At 40.2% G+C, this 21,232-nt stretch overlaps 1 pseudogene; it reads right to left on the reverse strand.

Moving 5' to 3' along the window:
• The window catches only part of LOC147892785 (reticuline oxidase-like), a 26,882-nt pseudogene extending 14,405 nt beyond the window's left edge, over positions 1-12,477 (reverse strand).
• Between the last annotated feature and the right edge of the window lie 8,755 nt (positions 12,478-21,232).

Here is a 21,232-nt window from a genome sequence, read left to right on the forward strand (position 1 = left end):
AGGGAGGACAGGCATTACCTGTCTACCCAATTCATGCTATATTGTTCTAACATATAATTATTTGGATGGTGGCAGGTAAGTGGACCCTGACATCAGAGCTTGGACTACCTGATGGATTCAACATGTTTGTACTATTTCTTTGCTTAAATTTGCAACCTCAATATAAAAAATTCTATTGCCGATCCTGTTACTCATGTCAAATTTATGTCAATTTTGGTTTTCATAAAAATTTCAATCCATTTATTATTTGCAACTTTTTATTATCCAAATGAGTGAATTAATTGTATGGTTCATTTATTGATGGGATTATTAAATCTAAACACACACTTATAGAGAGAGAGAGAGAGAGAGAGAGAGAGAGAGAGAGAGAGAGAGAGTAGCATTACACACACACACACACACACACACACACACACACACACACACTCACTCACACACACACACACACACACAGAGTAGCATGAAACACACACAGTGAGAGAGAGGGGGAGAGAGAGTCCTTTCTCTTCCATTGTGGCATTGGCATGGAAACTCGTGAAGGTTGTGAAGGGCTTGAAAGCGATGTTGGCATGATGCTCTAATAACCAGCATAGTGGTTGCAAGGAACTTCAAAATAGGAGTACATTTTCCTTGGTTTAGATCTATAATAACTCTAATAACCAACGTGGTGGTTTAGAACTATAATAACTCCAATAACCAGCATGGTGGTTGCAAGGAAACTATCATAAATTGCAAAGGTCTACATTTTCCTTAGCTTGGAACTAAAATAGCTCCAAGAACATGTGCAGTGGTTGAGGAATTGTTGCACAAGGAGTAATATGACAAATATCTCCAAAGAAAGACTATTTTCCTTGGTTTAGAACTAAAATAGCTCCAACATCTAGCACAGTAGTTGCGGATATGGACCTTGAGGGGTTCCCTTTAGATATTGACATGCCACGGTGGTATTCATGCCAATGTGGTGGTCTCTCCATGCCAACATCATTGCTCAAACCAACACGATGGTCAGCGCAACAAAAGCTATTGCACAGTAATAAATGGCAAAAATGTGCAATGGCAAGTGGCAAGGAAAATGTTTTGTGCTGTAGTCAGGCCAACATGGTTGTGTTCAAAGCAATACGGTGGTTAGCATAACAAAAGATTGTGTTGTGTAGTGATAGATGGCAAAGCTATGCAATGACAGATGGCAAGGCAAAAGCTGTGTGAAGTAGTCAGGCCAGAGGCATTATGGGACTCTTGTCACAACTATGTGTTCAGGTCCTCGAGGCTCTTCAGCTGGGTGCATGGAGCAACAATATCATTCTACAACTTTGCCTTGATTTGCGGTATTTCAGTTTCCAAGCATTTAACTTGCTCGAACCGGGCTACGTTCTCTTCATGGAGCTATGCCACTTGTTGCTCTAGTGGCCCACGTGCACCTTCCAATGCCCTAGACAATTATGATTGCGTGATCATCACTTCAATATGACCACGTGTATGCTTGTCCTATTAAGATGAGAAATCCACATGGATTCCTTTTATGAAGTGCATGTACAAGAATTTGGCAGAGTATATTGCCACTTCATTACGGTGCAGTGCCTTCCCATATACCTCGATTCATATTTGCCAAGTGGCATTTTGCTGAAACTACTCATCTTGGCAATTTGTGATCTTCCATCTGCTAGAGCTTAGGTTGGGGTGCTTCCACCTTCCTCCATTGCCTAAGGCTTCACCTTCATCGGCCTCTATGCACTAGATTCCCAATAACTCTTGTTTTAAGACGACATTGTTGAATTCTTTCCATTGCATGCCTACAAAACTAGTGCCCATGATGTTGGTTGCTACTTCGTATGTGATAATTAGTGACAAAAGACCTAAGAAATGATAAATCTAATATTAGGAGTGTGCAAAAATTACAATACTAAATATACAGACCTCCAAGCTGAGCATATATGGATGTGCGTGCAATAGTATCAGGCATGTGCTCGAGCACTGCAGTCGCAACCTTACGTAGCCACTCAAACTACAAGCATTGATGCTTGGCACATCAAGAATCCTCTTTAGTCTCCTCTTGCATCAATGGACGCTTGCCTACTCTTTTGAAACCTTCTAGTTCCCTAGCCATGGCAGAAGTTTCCTTAGCCTTCTTTGATCAACACTTCAAACCATCACATTAGGGGAGAAATGGCGTCTCAAAAGGGCCTCGAGTTAATGTTTCCTAATTTCAAGGGATTAAAGAGGGATTTGAGGTGTATAAATGAGAGTGCTCCAAGGTGTGGGACAATGGTATGTTGAGGTGGATGGTGGGTAGAGAGCCCCTATTGGTTGTTCCCCTTATAGTAGGGACCACCCAAACCATCCCCCCCCGCCCTTAACCCATGCCTAACGCTCCTTCCATGTGTACCTTAAAAAAAAAATCCCCAAATGACATTCAAGAGGTGGTGGGCACACTTGGGGCAAGTTTTGATTCCCCCCTCTCTCTTAGGTGGTCTACCCTCTTTCTTTGGTCCACTATTCTGGTCCCAACCTGTTTCTCCTTCCATTTTTTGAATATGGGATTTCCCTCTATTGTAGCTACCCTCTTCCCCCTATTTCTCTACCCCCTCTTGATCTAGGCCCTCCTCCTCTACTCATTTTGTTTACAGTAGCTCCTCTGTCTCCCTCTCTCTACAATAGATCCTCTTTCCTACCTGCCCCCCCCCTCTCTCTCTCTCTCTCACTCACACTATCTCTCCCCCCTTTCCCTCTCCTTTGCCTCATTGGAGCTACTCTCTTCCTCCAAGCTACACTGCGGGCTACAGTAGGAGTCCCATTCTTGTTGTTCTGATCTATGTTGGATCTTCCCTCTCCCTCCAAGCTACACCACCCTCTATAGGAGTCCCATTTTTGCTTTTTATACCTTTACAAGTATGGTAAGGAACATGGCTACAAGACCATGTAATGCTGTGACATCTTGTCTTTCGCAATACTGAAAATTCTTTGAATGAGTGGATGCCTTGCACCTATAGCTTGAATGACTGGATATTCATGAAAGTATCGGCCAAAGGTCCACATAAGCTTCCCAAGAGTAAGAGAGGTGATATCTTGCATGAGTGTAAGGGCCGCATCTTGAAGTTCAAGTTTGGGAAGAAAGGATAGCTCACAAAGGTGGAACATGTCTAGATGGGAAAAGATATGCGGTTGCCTCCATCATTCAATCAATCTAGGATACCAGCACACTGGGAGCCTTTCTATCTATGTACTTTTTTCACTTGTAAGTGTAATGAGTCCATTTGGAAATTTTGTGTTTGATTTCTACGATCTCTTATTCATGGCAGATGTTTTCCCTTCAAACTTTGAGGAGTGGGAACTACTTGAGTCACTCATAGGCAAGTTCACTATGATTCATGAGGATTAAGATAAGCAAATGCATGTTGGGGAGAAGTCGGAATCCTTGCATAATGCAACATACATCACTCCAAGGACATCATCAAGCTATGGCTGTAGAAAGCATTGCACCACCACAAGTTTTCTAAACCAAGGAAAATATACTCCTATTTTGAAGCTATTTTAGTCCTACTAGAAAGCATTGTGCACCACCACAACTTTTCTAAACCAAGGAAAATATACTCCTATTTTGAAGCTATTTTAGTCCTACTAGTCCTTGTGCAACAATTTTTCTAGTTCTTGGAGCTATTTTAGTGCTATTTTAGTTCCAATCTAAGGAAAATGTAGTCCTATTTTAGAGTTATTTTAGTTTTTTTTGCAACAATTGCTTATGCAGCAATCACATCGGTTGCATTGGTTGCTAATAAATCCTAAATGAGGACATTTGTGAATCATTTTCACTATAGTGACAACATTTTATTCAATAGTTTCTTGTGCAATGATACCTATGGTTGCAGGAAAATGTAAAAGGGAAAAAATATGCCATTTGTTCTTCTTTAGAGCCACTTTCACTACCAAAGTAAGAGCAATAATACTCGGGGGGTTCACTATGTATAAACCCTCCATATCACGTGCGTTCAAGGACTATTTGTAAATTCCCTTATCTGTAAATTTTTCCCTAATAAAATTTACCCTTTTTCTATACAAATCTATAAATTTTTTCCAAATTTATTTTAAAAACTCCCTTATGTATATTAATTTGTGTAAATTTTAGATATTAAAAATATCCTTTTGTTGAACTCACGTGATAGGGTTACATATGATGACTGACCCCCCCGAGCAATAATAGTTATGGCAATAATGGTACCACATTGAAATTAAAGTGAAAGATATTGCATCTGATAGTTTTTGCGATAATAGTATTACATCAAAATTGAAACAAAATAAATTACATCCGAAGAAAATAAGTTAACAAAATAGATTACATCCAAAGATGCTAGCACTTTGTCTTTGTGACACTTCTTTAAACACTTTTAGCACTTGCCAACACCACTGCTATGGCAGAACCTGGTGTGACTTTTTGCCCTTGTTAGCACTTTCTTACACTTTTGTGCTGGTGCCTCATATGCACAGGACAATACAAGTACCTTGTAGTGTTATCATAGTTAGGACTTTAATGTTACAAATTTCACTCGAAACTCCTCGTATGTAGGAGACAATATGAGCACCTCATAATTGAACATAACCTTCTTCATAGCAACTTATTTCAAGGCATAACTTGATACTTATCATAATTTAGGGCAATATCTCCCTTTTTTAAAATAACTAGATTCCTTTTAAGTGCTTGCATGGATTAATTTTGAAGCAATCCTTTGAAAGGTGATTTGTCTTTCCACAGTGATTGCAAGGAGTATACTTGCCCTTCTGGACTTTACAGCATAAGCAGTGTCATTGCCTTTCCTGAGCTCCATATGCCTTTCTTCTTCTTGGAGAGCAGAGATAATACCTTCAAGATTAGGATTAGGAAGATTTTTCAAAGTGGTAACTATGTGATCATAATCTTCAGGCATGCTCTTAAGTAACATTGCCATAGCATCATCTGGAGAAATAGGAGAGTTGATAGAAGCTAATTGAGTCATAAGGCTCCGCATATAGTTGACATGAGCTGCTAAAGTAGTACCACTAGTCATCTTCAATTCAAAGAAAGAGATTTTAAGTGATAGTTTAGATATGTGAGAGCTAGCACCAAAAATCATGTCAAGCTTCTGCCAAGCTTCCAAAGGAGACTCCAAGTCAGAGATATGGTGTATATAATCATCTCCTAAAGCAAGAGCAATAATACCATATGCTTTTTCTTCTCTAGCTGGATCCCTTGCCGGTCGTGTCGGAGTTAAGGATTCTCCAGCATTGGAGGCCGTAGAAGAAGCGGTAGGAGTCGGTTTGACAAGTCCCCATAAGTTCTCCCTCATCAATGCAAATTTCACCTTCATCTGCCATGTGTGGAAGCCCTGTCCATTGAACTTCTCGAGATTAAATAGGGTAGCCATGACAGGGTCTAACCCAGATATTGGGCAGTTTCTATCTCTCTTACAAGGAAAAAATAACTGAAAGACTTCCAAAATATGAGCACTTGATGTAGCAAAGACTAGTGACCAATATTCAAACAATGATGCTTCTTCTTACATGCTTCATAGAAGTGGGTGAAATAAATACTTTCCAATCAAAACCAGGTCTAGTAATTCAAAACAAAACTGAAGTCACACTTGTACTGAAGTTATTGAAAGCTTCAAAAAACCAGAAATGCTAGAGTAGCATTTTATGTAGCATCATCTTCAAAAACTTGTCCAAAACTGTCAAAACTGAAAAGCTGAACTTGGAGGGCTTGTAGCTCACTCTTCAAAGCAAGGAAAAGAGGGCTTTCTGAAGCAAAAGAAAGCTCATATACCAAAGAGGGTCCAGCACAGAGGTTGGACGAAATGGTGTGCACTTTTGCCCGGGAGAGTTGCTACAGTCTGAAACTGAGTTTTGACAATTTCTCCCTCATTACTGAACCAAATGACCTAAAAAATGGCTCAAAATCTTTGTCTTGAGGTCGCCCATCTACTCCTAAGAGGGCTCAGGCAATGGCGAAGCAAGCAGGGAGTATTGAGCAACAGAAGAAATTCATTATTTGGAGAATGGCAGCCACCACAGACGTTTTTTCTTCAATTGCTTACAGGTGGAAGTTTGCCCATATTAGAGGAGTTTCCAGCTCAAAGGGTTTGGGCAATGGTCGTTTGTAGGTGGAGAACCAAGCTCTCAAAGATTTTGGGAAGAAAGAGGAAAATGGAGAAGAAGAAGATGAAGAAGAAGAAGATGATGTGGCAGAAATGGGCTCAAGGGGGATCAAAGGGCTCTGATACCATGTTGGTAAGCTGAAAAGGAAAGCAAAGAGTGGACACAAACTCAGAATACTTGCATTACTTGCTTGTAGAATGAAGAAGAGTGAGGTCCTTAAGTAGGCACCTCATACATGCTCACTGACATCACTGATGACTTTAGAGCTCCACAATCATCTCCTCAATCTGCTCCTAGATTCTCTCAATCATCCTATGTGGCTCTTCCACCACCTAACTGTGCTTGTGGGCACCTAACTGTGCCTCTAGCACTCACACATAGAAACCAAGGTGTGCCTGAGGCATACACCTTGAGATATCCCAACAGAAGAGGGAAAAGAGAGGAGAGGAGTTAAGACAAAAGATAGGAGAAAAGAGAAGAGAGGAAATAAGAGGAGAGAGGGGAAGAGAGGAAAAAAGAAGAAAAGTCCTGAGAGGGGGCAAAAGGAAAAGAGAAGAAAGGGAGAAAAAAGAGAAGAGAGGAAATAAGAGAACAAATAGGAAATAAGAGAAGAGAGGAAATAAGAGAAGATATAGTAGAAAAGAGAAGAGAGGAAATAAGAGAAGCGAGGGGAAGAGAGGGAAAGAGAGGAAATAAGAGAAGAGAGGAAAAGAGAGGGGAGGAAGAGGAAGGAAAAGAGGGAAAAGAAGGAGGAAAAAGAGAGGAGACGAGAGAGGAAGGAGAGGAAATAAGAGGGGAGAAGAGAGGAAAAGAGAGAAGAAAGAGAGGGGAAGAGAGGAAATAAGAGAAGAGATAGGAGAAAAGAGAAGAGAGGAAATAAGAGAAGAGAGGGGAAGAGAGGGAAAGAGAGGGAAAGAGAAGAGAAGAGAAGAGAGGGGAAAAGGAAAAGAGAAGAGAAGGAGAAAAAAGAGAATAGAGAAAATAAGAGTGGAGAGAAGAGAGAACAAGAGGGGACAAGAGAGGATAAGAGTTTCTATGTCCATCACTGTAGCTAGTGCTTAAGGCGCTAGTTGCAGGCAAATGCAATCACAAAAAGAAAAATAGGAAAAGAGAGAAAGCACGTTCTTACCTCGAATTTACGTGTCCTGGCATTAGATAATCCCGCTTAGAAGAGGAGGTGTTTTGTGTCCTGGCCCTATAAAAGATAGGAAACATACCATTTTAAGAAAGCTAATTGGTGATCAAAGGAAGAGCTTGGAGAAGCAACATTCCAAAGGGTATGGATTGAGGAGACAAAGAGAAGCCTACAAACAAGGAGAAAGCATGAAAACAACTCTTCTCTTTCATGATTGTTTTTTGTGTATTGTTTCTTCATTTAGAGAAAGGAAAGAAAAGGAAAGGAGGAGAGAAAGTTTAGAGAAAGGAAGGAAAAGTGAAAGTAGAGGAAGGGAAAGGAAACAAGAGGAGAGGTTGAAACAAAGACAAAGAAACCAAACAAACTTGAAATAAAAGGGGAAGAGAGGAATTCTTACCTTGAGATGGAGAGGGAGTTGCAACAAGTCTTTTAGGTGTAGAGGGACAATGTAGGAGAGGATGGTTGGAGAGGTGGGAGAGGGCCCGGAGGAGGCAAGAGTGAGGAGGCAAGGGTTGCGGGTGATTGTGATCTAAAAGCAAAAGCAAGGGAGCAAAACACACACAAAAATGAATGGTGTTGTGGGACAAACAACGCGTGGTTTTTGGTTCCCAAAAAACATTGGTACAGGCGTCAGTATTACTATGGGTGTATAAAAGTAGAGCATCGGTATGGATGTTGGTATGGTCCTCAGTATATATCGATGCCCACACCATCAAAATAGGGGATTTTTGGGGGTTTAGTGTTTAGGGTTTTTGGGGGGGGCTTGGGGCCCTTGGGAGATTTCAAGAGGTGAGTAGGTGTTTGAAGGCATTTAGGGGGGATTTAGTCCCTGAGGTGTTTGGTGAAAGAGAGGGGATTAGGGGGATTTGGGGGATTTGGGTGTTTGACTTGACTTGTAGGGATGGTTGTGGTTGTGTGCAAGAGAGGATGAGCAGTGACAGCTCATTGGATAGGGGGCCACCTTCTAGGAGTTTGGAGTGGCTTTGTGAGAGATTGCATCCGATGTTATGCAGTTTTGCAAAAATGCTATGATTTATGTGATATTTCTCTTCTGCATATGCCTTGTCTAACAATGTTGTACACAATGTGTGAGCTTGAATCCGGGTCCTTAGTTAGCAAACAATGCAATTCCATGCATCTCTCAAATCATCGTTATCGACCATATTGAGTGGATATCCTGAATGCAAAGTTGATCTACCACAAACATACTGTGCAATCTCCAAGTCTTGAATCCGGATTCTCTCAACTATCATAGGTTGCCTAAAATTAGGAGTCGCAGTTGCCGATCTAGCTTCACGAGCCATAGGTGGAGGTCTATCTTGCATGTTAGTGTCCACACAAGGTGTTCTAGCATGGAAGCCTGCAACACTTGTACTTTCATCACCATCGATGCTTGCAGATTCTACTCCACTTACACCTTAACTTTCCCAAATTGATATTCTTTGGATTTTTCCAAAATATTTCAACTTCTCTATCAAGGTGTGAGTTGCTACAATAGCTCCTGGGGCCACACAACATTGAATGCTCTTTCTTGAGTCACCAAGCAAGTGACCCCTTATATAAGATGCTCCCCCTAATTTTTGTACTCCATAATACTTGCATTTTCACTAAACATAGTCACGAACATTAATGACAAAGTCTCATTCTGGACCATTTGACTTATGTTTTTTCCCCTATGCATGTGGAATACGTCTTTGAAGAGGATTGTGACACCCACATAAATCCTCTCCCCATATCTTGATAAACAACCTCCCAAGGTGGATCAAGCGTCAGGGTAGTGCCCATTTTGGCATTGAGATCCTCTTCTGTAACTCGTTTAAGCCAGGGAACATTATCAGTTGCATCCATCAATAACTATATGTACTATCATTTAAAATTTGGACTAAACATTTGATCCAACTGATCAAGAAATGAGATGAAAGAGTTTTACAAAGAATTGGCATTCCATTTATATGCTAAGTGATTGCTAAATGTTGACATTTTTATTTCTATCTCTCACTCAATCTTGCTCTCTCTCATCTGCATGCTAACCTTACAAACTATTCCTCTAATTTATGGGACATTGTGTATCAGCAGACAAGGGGAAGGAAAAGCCAAAAGCAAACTCTATCGTTTGTGCTACTTGGGGAACAAGCAAGTATTATGGTGCATCCATCGATAACAATATATACCATCCTTTAAACTGTGGATGAAATATTCGATGCAATTCATCAAGAAGTGAGATGAAAAAGTGCTACAAAGTATGAATTGGCATTCCGGTTATGCAAATCTATGCAGAGAATTACAAATAAACATCAAGTGTGCATGATAGTTTGAACTCGGACTAAAAATATTATGTATAATTGGGCTGTGCTTCTACATTTGTACCCTAGGTTTCAGATTTCAAACTTTCCCATCATGTATTCAAGAAGTTATCCTCACTTGGTTTCTTCCATAGGGTCCAGAATGAAATTAATTGAGACTAGATTACCATTTTTGCTTTTTCCATCATCATGCCACATCTAGGTTTCAAGGGGGGGGGGAGAGAGAGAGAGAGAGAGAGAGAGAGAGAGAGAGAGAGAGAGCTGCATGCTTTTGTAGTTTTATATAATTTGCTTTTAGAGAGCATTCAGTTTATGTGATTTAAATAACACAAATAAAGTTTAAAGGATATCTTTGACAAAGTTCAGAAGCTTGATAGCTTGTAAGGAATTGAGCACCACATGGTAGTGGTTAGGAATGCACAAAGCTAAGAAGAGCTAAGTGAACTCTTTATGGAGTGAACACACTGTTTCATGAAAAAATAAACATGATAGAGCTTCTTGGTATTCAGACAACTGGCACAACAATATATATATTACAGACGATTATAATAAAAAAGAATCTCAAGAGTATGGGGAGAGAGTGCTTGAAAAGAAATATGTGAGTATTGGAGCGAAGATGGAGTTAGATACTACTCTAAGGGGGGGGGCATGAGTGGTATGGATAAGATGTAATAGAATGCTGTAAAAGAAAGCATTCTAGTTAGTGGCATTGAGACAAAAGAGCAATATAACACTTAGAGATGGAGATTAAAGTACAATATGGAAGTGATGACTTGGGTAAATTTTAGAATGGATGATGATTGGGAGAGTGGGATGCATTACAAAGAGCGAATCGGAGAGTAGTACAAAGAGCTACAGCTTCATTATGGTTTGATCTCCCAAGTGAAGGTGGCAGCTACTTTTATGATACGAGCTATTGGAGAATACTATAGAGAGCTAGAGAGGATAGTACAAGTGAAGGTGGGAGCTACTTTTGTGATACTAAGCTATTGGAGAGTATTACAAAGAGATGTAGCTATTTGAGAGTGGTACAAAGAGTCACAAAAGTATCTATCATAGCTACTGTTGTAATATGAGCAATACAAAGAGCCGAGTAGCGCTTTAGCTTCACTCATGATAGTGTAGGTGGGAGCTACTTGAGGTGAGGACTAATATAGGGGAGGGTCTTAAGAGAGGGGGGATGCCTTGGGGGTGATGGAAGAGGTTGAGGGGGTCGACCTAAGTTTTGATGTCCACGAGGCGGTAGAAATTAGCACCAAAATAGCGACATCCGCATGTGGCCTCTGTAGCCGCCACAGCGGCGGCGCCACTACCTTGGCCGACGGTGCCCGAATCCAAGTCTATGTAATTCACGTATGCCGACTGCCATGTAGGCATACAGTCGCCGTAGCCATGCCATCTGCTGGGCATCGCCCCCCACCTCGCTTGACTGTATCATGTATAGATTACCCGCTCTGTGTGGAAAAGCTATGGTGTCCGACTTTATCTCCTCCATTGCTCCCCCATACGGCTCCAGATACACGTACGCCCCTATTGACCCTTCTTCTAGCCGCCTCGCCACCTCTAGCTGTGCATTCTTCGGAATCGGCTCCGTTACGTAGTCCGACTTCACCTTGAACTTCCCCTTGTAACAATTGTGGTGCCCCATTAGCGCGTTGGGCATCGCTGCTTCCCCCGTGCTTGCTACAGCGTCAATCCAGTGGCCTTGGTGGTAGTCTGTGGCTGCCAGACCAGCCAGCTCCAGATACAGGCAGATGAAGACAGCTACCATTTCATTGATCGGACCTAAATACCATCCGAACATCACCACCTGCACAGTCGGTTTCGGTGGCAAGCCCTGTCATCCCTCATGTTGTGAACATGGTGCTCTCCAACTCCTTCGATGCATAGGGAGCCACTGCTTGCCACCGATACACTAGATTAGCAACCGTTTCTCGTCCACGTCTATTCAGCCTGAATGATGTCACTATTTCTGGCACTTCCACGAGCTTAACCTTCCATGCCACCAATATGCCCCAGCTCCCTCCTCCTTCTCCTCTCAGTGCCCAGAAATGACCCTCTCGCATGCTGCTCCTGTCCACTCGCTTGCCCTTTGCATTCACCATCTGTGCATTGATCACATTGTCTGCTGCCAAACCATATTTTCTGGACAGAAATCCATAGCCTCCTCCGTTGAAATGGCCCCCCACGCCCACTGATGGACAAATGCCCACAGGGAAGCCCAACACAGATGTTGTTCGAGCAATGCTGTCATACACTTGCCCAAGGTTAATCCATGCTGTTTTGGATTCGAGATTGACCTTGATAGCCTAATGTTGTAGAAATCGATGATCACAAATGGCGTGTCGATAGTGTACGACAATCCCTCAGCTATTCCTACCACTGTGCACCTGCAGCATCCAATTTCCCTTCATAGAGCACGTTAAGGCCCTTTGCACCTGCTCTGCGATATCGATGGTAGGGAAATGAGGGCAGAGGGCCTTAGTATGCCTAGTTCCGCAAATCGCATGTTTTGATAATATTATAAATAGCAAGTTGCTAGACATTTTTTGTTGTGGATTCTTTAATTATATTGACTAGTTCCTAGTAATTTCCCCTCCCCTTTTTTTAATGTGTATAATCTAATGCTAAACTTGTTTAGTTGTCGTAATTTTTTGGTTAAGGGATAAAGCATTAACTCACCTAATCTAAGAGGTGCCTTTATGGATTTCGGTGCCTTGAGATGTCTGGCAGGCTGTTGTATATGCCGGAAGCTGATTGTATTGTCGTAAAGTTCCGCACTCCATCTCCTTGTAAACAACTCATTAAATGATCTAGACGCGAAGCTTTGGCTGCATTTATGCTCAACAAAAAGCAAATCAGAAGTAGAGTAGTGGCCTTCAGTGTGACCATTTTGAATGCAATTTGTGCAGCCATGGGGGTATAATTTGCATGCATTGAGAAGATGTGGATGTGAATACTTGACCAACCCGAGAAGGGCTAAAGAACATGGATCCAAAATCCTTTCTTTATAGTGAGACCTGAATTGCCCCAGTGTTAAACTTTCTCAATCAAAAAGGAAAAGTTGCAAAAGAGTCCCTGTCATGCAACAAATTGGAGAAAGCTCCATCGGACAACAACTCTAGGGACCTAAGAATATGGCTACGCATGTCACATGCTCGGATACTTTTGAGCATGAAGACGGTGCTAATTAATTCACAAGGGACTTGTAACTGTTTCCCATATAGGGAAAACCTCTCAAACTAGGTGAAATTGAGAAATTTCCTAGATAGAAGTATGCATTTTGGTATGTCTATCTAGGCAATCTAATTCTCTACATAAAATGCAACCTCTATCTAGGAAAAGAGGTGGTCATCTAGGAAATTAGACGAGTGTGGTAACTAGGAAATCTAAATCTCTATCTAGGCAATCTCATTCTCTATATAAAATGCAACCTCTATCTAGGAAAAGAGGTGGTCATTTAGGAAGTGTGGTACCTAGGAAATCTAATTCTCTAGATAAAAACTTATACCCCTATCTAGGAAAAGAGGTGGTCACCTAGGAAATTAGAAGATAGCATGTTTAATTCCATTCCTTACATAGGGAAAGTTCTTTCATCAAGAAATTAAAGGGCTATTAGCAAGTTCCATCACATTTACTATATAGGAAAAGCTTCTTGTCAATCTAGGAAAATAAATGGCCACTCAATAAATAACCAAACACACATTTCTTATACATAAAAGCTTTTTTTTAATGTCAATATTAAATTTGACATATAAAAGATAACACAAATATAAAAGATGGCTTTCTTATTGGAAAACATAATTGAGGGATTTCTAAAAGTTAGGTTGATTGCTTTAGTGCACATTAAATGGAGCCAAAATACATGGACATAATAAAAGATGACTTACTTGAGGTCAATCCTAGATATAAGGATATTACTATCACCAAGTAGAAATAAGTATTTATGCCAAAATTTACAAGCTTCTCTCTGTGAATGAGATAGAGTTATGTGCAAGTATTAAAGCCACATACTGATGTAACAATATTTTGAAAGGATTGAACCACCAAATTTTGGCAAGTAGGCCCTACATTCTAGATTAAAGTAAATATAATATTGTTAATGGCAACATGCACGATGTGATTGGGACCAAAAGTTGTCTCTCTTTGTGGCTAAGATGGAGGGACGTGATATTTTTTCCAAATGGCCCAGTTTTGGCATGTAGTCCTTCGTTGTTTCTATGATTCATGAAGAATGTTACTACGACCATGCACATGTATGTGATATGATGCATTGCTAAGAGCATACTCATGCCTACTGGCTAGTTTGATGAACCAGGTTTTGGCGGACGAGCTGGATTGGTGGATAGTTTGTTGTGCTTGGAGTACATGCAGCCACACATACTTTACACCATAGTGATTTTGTTAGGAATAGGAGGGCCATGCAGATGTCTCACACCAGTGGAAGGGCATTCATTGCAAGGACATGCAACAATAGACCCATGCTATGGCATAGACTAGAGTATGGCCTCTATTCCAATAGATGTCTACTCCATATGGTGCAAACTTCCAAATCGATGGGTGTGGCCACTCTAGTATTGGCCATACTTCTTGACCTTAAAAAAAGGAGCCACTGCCATGGCATCCTTGAGCAATATAGAATGTGCAGCCTCTTCCAAAAAATCTGCAGCTTGTCGTCGACACCCACCTGCGACCTCTCCTTCCCCATTCCTTTGTTGCTCTCTTTCATCCACGACCACATGAAGTTGCCGCTAATGGACCTCATCATAAAGCACGAGCCTTTGCAAACTATCTATGATTTCTACATCAAGCCATGGAGCTTGGAAATTGTAGAACCACTATATTCAATTCACATGTGGAGATGAGGCCAGGTTCCATGAGATTTCCATTTGCCCATTTCTTTGTTCCAGGATTTGTGCGCTCTGTTGTATGATGACCTACAGCAAGGTGACATCCCTTCCCCTGTTGCATCTAGAAGTGATATCCACAAAGAAGCAAGTGGATGTGGGATTGCTATGTCTTGCTAGTCATTACCAAATGGTGGAGCTAAGTTAGCACTTCAGGTTGGTCAAGTCCACCATTACCAAGCGCACCCATAAATTTTTCACTGCACTTCTTTCACGTCTCTCCACCTCATTACAGGCTAATGGCTTTAGATGCTCGGGCTCAAGATATGCAAGGGTTCCAATAGCAACTGGGTTTTCCAAGTTGTTGTATTGGAGTGGATGTCACGCATATACACATTGAGTGTCCTGGTGGGGAGACAGGTCCAGATTGGTATGATCATAATGAGCGGTTCTCTATGTGCTTGTAGTCCATTGTGGTTAGTGAGATGAGGTATTTGGATGTTCTTGCATGGTGGCTTGGCTCTAACATCGACATCCAAATTTTTAAGAACTCCTTCCTTTGCTTGGCTATTGCGTGAGGCATGTTGCTAGATAGTCTCATTTTATTGATGGTGCTTTTTGCATTCGGGAGTACATCCTTGGAGATGGTGTACATGCACTTAGACCATGGTTCATCACTCCATGTGAGACCCCTAGCAGAGACCTATAACACAAGTTCAAGTTCTATCTATCTACCTTGGGTAGTGTGCAATTAATTGATTGAAAGGCCAATGGTAGTAGAACTTCCTAAATCTGACACCCAAGTTGGTCACAAGGAGTATAGTGGCATGTTGCATAAATTACACAATATGTTATCCAATGAAACAAATTAAATAGAACTCATCGAATGAACTGTTTAAATGGAAGGATTGGTGGTTTTGTGTGTCTGTCAACGAGACATGGAAAGATATCAAGACAAAGAACAAGGAATACATGCAACTTGACAAATGATTCCACTATCGTGGATGCATCAACTTATCAAAAGAGCTTATCAAATGATCCCATCATGGTGGATGCATGCAATGAAGGGGCGATTGGTGAACTTATCAAATGATCCCACTATGGTGGATGCATGCATGGAAGGGATACATGAACTTATCAAATGATCCCACATTGTTATGGGTCTATGCAAGTGAAATCTGGGTGTCTAGATCAGTGACATGGCAATACCTCAATAAGAACTTCCTAAACTCGAAGCCCAAGTATCTCCAAGGGAAATTGGTAACAAAAAATTGACATACATGGAGATTGTAAAATGGGAACTTACACAAGTCTTTAAAGTTTAGTGAAAACATCCCCAATCTCTTTTTTAAGTGAATCAAAGTACTTATCAAACAATGATGCAGTCCATTTGGGTTCGACTACGCAAAGGTACTTTCCAAAGAAAACATCTCACTGCAAGGGATGTTAGAGGAAACACTAACATTGAAAGAATTCTTAAATCTAAGATAGGATACCGAGATTTTAAAACATTAAGAACATCTCTAGATTACAAAGAGAAACTTCAAAAAGAGGCATTCGCAATGATGCGCCAATTGGGACCACCAACCTTTTTTATTACATTCTCTTGTGCTGAACGCCTATGGGTCCCCCTTGTGCGTTGCCTAAAATCAAGCTACAACACAAACATACAACATCTCAATAATGAAACAGAGGCATCAAATGTGCAATGTTTGATTAAAGAGAACCCAACAGTTTGTGCAAGGTATTACAATCACAAGCTTGATCAAATGATCAACACAATGAAAGAAGATAATGGAATAATAGGAAATATTAAAGATTATTTCTTTGTAATTGAGTTCCAAAGCAAGGGAAGTTTCACATGGACAAAGATGTTTAACAAGAAATGGAAAGACTTCATGCATCAAAGAGACGGCACACATTATTTAAAAGAAGAAATGTGATTTCAACATAAACATCCAATCCTTAAACACGAGATCACTCCAAAAATACAAGCTTGACATACAAACACAGAGCAACTTATGAAATCTGATATCGTATGCTTAGAAGAAACTAGAACTACACAATTTGCAAACCAACATTCAACACATTCAAAGCATTACACATATTGTCATCATGTGCATCATGCATACTATTAAACAAAACTATTCATTTGAAACACCAACTAATACAACAAAACGATGGAATAGAAATCATAGAAGCTATTATTAACAAATCAAAACAAGAATACTTAACTGTAGCAATTTATAGACCACCAAACTCAACAATAAACACATTTTTTAGCATGTTGGAAGATATACTTCACCGTTACAAATACAATACACTAGATAAAATAATAGTCAGTGACTTTAACATCGATATGAAGAGTACAACCTTTCACCATTACAAATGCAATACACTAGATAAAATAATAGTCAGTGACTTTAAGATCGATATGAAGAGTACAACCTCACACTCCACAAAACTAAATAACATAATGCAACAATACAATTTCACAATGACTATACAAGACACAACAACAATATACAGGAGTACATTGGGACACATATGAACAAACATTCCAATTGTCTTTTGCTTATTGGAGAGACCACTCTATTACATATATTTCAACATAAAATAGCACTACATCCAAGAAGCAATGCTACTCATTATTTGAGAGCGTGTGTTCTAAAAAGACCTTCAACCAGCACTCATGGAATATTCTTCCATCCTAGAAACTATGAAACATCACCTCATGCATCATTTCTCCTCGATTCTAGGTTTGAGGGAGCCCCTAATTATTAGTAGGGGTCTCCTTGAGATTAGCCTATTCTTATGAGCATGTTTCCCTAGCTCCTATGCATAGCATAGGCCAAGGATGCCTGCTACAATTGGTTGGCCAATTAGGGTCTTTGCTATGGGATCTAACCCACCCCCCCTTTTTTCAAAAATATGGAATATAAGCTACCCTTATGCGAGGGAAAAAGGCAAGCTTTGATTTAATTGCCAATCAAATGACTTAGTTGAAGAGCCCATGCATCCTTTAATTCCTCTTAAAGGAGCTATAACACAGCCAAAAACTAGAGAGTTCTAGGATCAAGGGAACCCCAACAAAAACTAAGAAATCCTTCAACACACCACTTGGCAACTTTACAATTGAAAAACACAAAGCCTCAAAGTGGAACACACCACATATTCATGGTATAATCTTGTAGACACTAGGGATCTTGATTTTTTGGACATTGGTAGAAATTCCTAAGAGCATTTCAAAAAGAATTTGGATGGTATTTTTTATGCTAGCAAAACTTCTAGAGAGCATTTCAATGGAAATATCAATGTTGGTTTTTCTTCAAAAATATCTTTGGGCCAAATCGGGGCTTCCTTTGCCTTGATCTATCTATATTTGGATTACATTGCTAGAACCCAATTTTGTGTCTGTGCTGCATTGTTTGTAAAACATATTTTATGAGTAGAAAATTGGTCATACCTATACAAAGATATCCCTAGAGCTATTTCCTAGCCCTAGCTATTTCCTAGCTCTCTGCTCATCATCCTCACATTGTCATCCAAGTCCTCATTGTCTCCATAGTTACCACCATCCTCTTCATCATCATCATCCCCTCCTTGTGTCCCTCCACTTGCCCCCCCAGTCGGCTATGTCTCATTCAATGCTTTATCCACATCTCTGGGTTATTTAAGAAGCACACATATTAGAGGTTATTACATCATGCACCAATTTGATTGAAGCATTTAATGAAAACAAAAATGTCTATTTTGAAGAGCTTACATCAACAAAGGCGGTGAATTCCCCCCATCTTCTCAATCCTCATGAATTTCCTTACCATATTGGTGTGCATACATGTATTCTCATCTGAATATGACCTTCCCATTTTAATAGACTAAAATTTACAAGAATACATGTTAGATAAAATGATTTAGATGCTACCATAGATATACCAATAGAAATCAAAGCTTTCAGGAAGGTATTCCTTCCTCCCAAGCCTAAGTGGGATTGGCCCACTTTAGCCTTCCTAGCTATAACTCTCCCCCATTGTTGGTCAAACTTTTTGGGCTCGTCGTTCACATCCATTTTGTCTTTCCTCAAGTCATTATGAGCCCAAGCTGGCTTGCCTACACCCTAATTGCACCATGTAGATAAGGTTCATGGGACAAATCCTTAATCCTAGCCCAAATGGGTCTATGTATATATTCCCAGTTTCTTTGGAGCACAATTAGTGTATGATTAGTCTATCTTTTGTACACTCCTCTCTATCCCATTATCATCTTTGTTTTATCATAGTATCAGAGCCTATGGTTCTCATAAGCCCTTGCATCCTATCAAGGCAATAAGCCCTCCTTTGATGCATTCTCCATATTCTCCATCTTAGTCTTCATGAGACTGTGAGAGAGTTTTAGTGAGAGAGAACACAAGCTCTTGATCTATCAAGGAAACAAGCCCTCCTTTGGGAGGCATTTTCATCTCTATTATAGCGCTTCATCGTATAAAGCTCTTTCATCTCTCCAATTCGCTCCAAAAATCTCATCATTCCAAGCTATGGAGAGTGAGACATGTCCATTTTAGTATTGAAGTTGATTCCTTGAGAGATTTATAGATTTTGAGAGTGTTTTAAGTAGTGTAAGGTGTCAAAAAGTGGATCAGCCTAGTGTAATGTGAAAAAAGAGTGCATACTCTATGGGGCTCAAAGTGCACAAGAAATTACATGAGAGAGATAGAGAAAGAAAGAGAGAGAGAGAGAGAGAAAGAGAGAGAAGATGCACACAATCAATCTATTCCAATGTACCTCAACCATACAATGAAAGGTTGTATATGTAGATAGCCTCAAGCACACTTTTACACGTCATCTTGCCATGTGGCATTCATCCTTCTCTCTCCACCTCATATCTTATCTTCTAAACTCTTCTCACCTCTTTTACACAATCATAGGTTTCTCCTTAATACCATTCTATTGCATGTTCTACCTTCTCTAGCATTGCATATTTCAACATAAGGTTCCCTATAAGGTTTTTTGAGAGCCTCCAATCTCCTCAAAATAGTTTTGGTCCAACCTGTTTTTGTTCAACATTGGTCAATCAATTCTTTGGCTCTTATGCTTCCACATGACTCCTAAGTTGCACGCTCTCTAAACATCCAATCTTGGTGGACTCAAGGAAAGATCCAACAACACATGGCTGGCAAGTCACATGACATACAATCCTCAAATGCCATCAATCAGAGAATTTGAATCATGTAGACAACTTCAAGCAACAAAACTACAACATCTATGATGGCTACTACCAAGAAGTGACTCAACAAAATAGCACAATAACACTATAGCAGTGCATCAACATAAGCAGCACTATCTATAACTTGCAAGTAGTGACATGCCTTTGGTAACTTCTTTGGCTTTGGCAATATTATTGTAAGCAAATGAGCGGCAACAACAACACATATCACCAACAACCTCTTTAGCAATGGGATTCTAGTTGATAGACCAACAACTTCCCTTCTTGAAAGTTTCAATAAGCAAAGTTCCCACAATCATAGTGCCACAACACCAATGCTAGAGCAACATACAAGCGGAAGCCCTTCAACTGATTGTAACAGTGCAGGCCTGCAACAGAGCCACTGTCAATGTTTGCCAAACAACCAACACATGACATTTATACTAGAATCCAAGCAAAATAACCAACTAGCAAGCAAGATGGAGATAAGCAGATGGCAAGCCAAGCACAAGAGGTGGGCAGTAGTGCCAAAGTGGCAAATAACAAGACGCCTAAGCAAAAACAAGCCAACACAATGGGATGACTCCTACAACACACTACACAAATGAATGCTTTAGCATAAAACAAAAGGCTATAGCAAAGAAGATAGCAATACAATGCACTATTTCAACAATGCAATCAAGCTCCCTCGATGAAATCATAGCATCTCCATCGATGGAATCTCCTTCCACTAAGTTACTCTCTCTCACTGACATGTGGCTAATTAAAAGTGACTAGATCATTAATTTGAAGACAAGCTATGGCTAGGTTAGTAAGGTTTGGTCAGTAGTTGGCCACTTGGTAGACCTTATCTATAGTGCTACATCATTAGGCCACCACATTAGCAAAACATGTATCAACTTCCACATCACCTATCCATGTGGTAGTGCCATGTCATAGTGCCACATTAGCATCTTTGCTTCACAAGCACACTATGCTTCTAGCACATGCACACACTATCCACATCATCAATGCATCCACATCATCTTTTTTGGGCCCTCTTGTGATCAAAGATTGGCTATCCTTCAGGGAGCCATACCTTTTGATCTAGGAGGAATGTGAGGGATCTCCAAAAAGAAAAACCGCTCAACTGCTCAAGCTCTACATTCTTATGACCTCATATTTCATATTTGGGATTTCCATACATTAGTATTTGCTGAAACCTCTTCATTAAAACCCCTCCTAGTCATATGTAGCCGCTCCAAACCTAGCACATAAAATGAATTAAGATAAAATCTAGTTTACTACTTTTCAGCTCAATGAATGTGTAGACTAGTTATACGACTAGATACCTTATAGGATACAATGCCAAACAAGCTAATTGAAACCATGCTCTAAAAATTAGCTCCCAAATGGAATTAGCCTCTCCAAAACCTATCATCGGTATTCATCTCATACATATCCATACCTATTTCATCCATTGACAGAGGGTAGGGTCACTCTTGTTGAGTTATTTTGCATTTTGGGTTACTGATTAAGGACAGTTGCACATATTCGACTTGCATGCCACCTTGTAAAGTCACTAGTTGACTATTTTGCATTGGTTCTTGCACTATCTCCTTAAGTCTTTTAAAGGCTCTCGC

The sequence above is a fragment of the Dipteris shenzhenensis genome, chromosome 16 (assembly GCF_047967505.1).
Source record: "Dipteris shenzhenensis isolate YYH24624 ecotype China chromosome 16, Dip_SZ_1.0, whole genome shotgun sequence".
Taxonomy (NCBI): Eukaryota; Viridiplantae; Streptophyta; class Polypodiopsida; order Gleicheniales; family Dipteridaceae; genus Dipteris; species Dipteris shenzhenensis.